The following is a 2,210-nucleotide window of genomic DNA, read 5'->3' on the forward strand; positions in this document are numbered from 1 at the left end:
ATGAAATTACGACGGGTACTCTGATGTATCATAGTCCATCACCACCATAGCTTTACAACAGAATTTCAGCTTCTAAGCATCTCCTCTTTCTCCTCCCTCAGGGTTTTAGCTCTTCCTTCTTCACTGGCTTTGGTGTCTCGATGGTGTTTCTTCACCTTCCATCTTCCGCAGACTCGAAAGAGGATTGATGTCTGCAGGCTCCGTCTGTTCTGGAGGAAACTTACACCACTAAAAGGGTTAATCTCACCCAGCCCTGCAGCTGGAATTCGCTTATCGCTGTTGGTCACATGAGCTTTGCCGGGCAGCGGGGCAGCTTCAGCTGAATCTTCGGCTGCACTGGAGTGGGGGGGGGGGGGAGCCGGGCCGCGCTGTCTGCACGTAACAGGGCTGTTGGGGGGCTGCGGGTGGGGGCTCCAGGATGGCTGTGTCCCGGCCCGGCCCGAGCAGGGCCCAGCCCAGCCCCGCTGGGCTGCACAGGCCACCCCCAGTTACCTGTCCGAAAGCTGGAAGCAAGAGAGGCTTTCCCAGGGTTTGTTCATTCTTAAATGTGGACCATAGAGGCGTGTCAAGCTCCTTAAGTGGCTTAAAAAATTGTCAGTATTCAAACTAGCCAGTAGATAGGTTCGGTCAGGTTATAGAGGAAGCTGTAAGCACCTCTTTGCAAGAGAATCACTTCCGTAGCTATGCTAACCCATGACAACATTACGTTACTATTTTGGTGGAAACATTAACGCTGTGTAATCTTATTATGAGTCTATGAAATCATAACTTCTCTCCTGAAGGAGTTAAAAGTTAGTACATTTCCTGTGTGTCTGAGTTCAGAGACAATGAGGAATTCTTCCTAAGAACAGCTGATTTTTTAATGTAGGTGAATGAACAATAAACATAAACTCATAATTCCATTTATCCATCAAAAAACAATTGTATTTTCACTATCACTGGGGAATTTTTAATCTGGATTTTTTTTGCTTTCTTTTCTGTTCTTCTGATGCTTACAGTGATACATCATAAGTCGCTAACAGAAATTAAAAGGAATTTGATCGAGAACTGAAGAAAAAAGAATCCAAATTAGAGACAATCATCACTACATTAAGCTTGTGATGACTCAGCTCAACTTTTAGTCCTCACACTTAAGAATTTACACACCCATAAGCATTTCCATTACTTTCCATTTCCAGTAATTTTTAGTACTTCTGATATCTCAAAGAATATTTTTCAATACATCCACAACAGTTCCAGAATTAGTGATACATGAATTCATAGTATATTTAAAATGAAATAAATTAAGCTTCATTAGGAGAAAATAGGGATATGGATGCAAGGTGTTCTTTAAAAAAGGATGCCATTGTAGTAAAGTAATGCATACCACATTCAGAAAGAAATGTCTTATTTCACGGCAAAGTGAAGGCAGGAATAAAATTTTTGATAAAACCAATAAAAGAAAAAAAATATGTGAAAAAGGAACTCATTATATACAAGAAAAGAGTTTCCCAATAAAATTCAAATGAATGAATAAAAACAATTTTCTCCTCAAAATTATTTCTCACAGCAAGCTTAATTTGCTTTGGAAATCCTTTTGCTCATACTCAAAGTCTAAAATGCATAGATTAAGTTTCTGAACTACTTGAGAGATCTTTGAGAGATTTCAAAAGAGTTTATCAAAGTTTCCATAGCAGTACTTAACAATCTTACATTTATTGGAATGAAAAAATGAAATCACTGATTCTTAACAAGAAATACAATTTTTAGTATGTTAAACATGATTGTTACGTTTTCCAAAACATGAAGGGTGACTAGGGTTGTTTTATTTCCAGCAAGTCAGTGGCAAAGCAGGGCAGGTGAGATTAATGAAGCATCCTTTGGGACAGAAACTGAGTGTCATAGCTACAGTTGTTTTTTTCCATTTTATGAAAGGTACATGGCTACAGACAATTGTTTGCTTGAGCCCATATATAGGTATTGGTGTCCAGAAAACACATATTAAGACACAAAAGCCTTCCTCTGTCCTCCTCGCTTCCACCCAGGCCCGCACCCCACACCCCCTCCCCGCAGTTACATCTCACTTTTGATTTAACACAGCTCTAGAGAAGAAGCCCTTTCATATTTGTCAGGACCTTTTCCAGGCCACAGTCTGGTTTGTCTTTGCAGCCCTGACAGCAAAGCTGTAAAATCTAGGCAAAAGGGAAAAAAAATTACATATAAAATCTTTC

Source organism: Corvus brachyrhynchos, unplaced genomic scaffold (assembly GCF_000691975.1).
Source record: "Corvus brachyrhynchos isolate BGI_N302 unplaced genomic scaffold, ASM69197v1 scaffold331, whole genome shotgun sequence".
Taxonomy (NCBI): Eukaryota; Metazoa; Chordata; class Aves; order Passeriformes; family Corvidae; genus Corvus; species Corvus brachyrhynchos.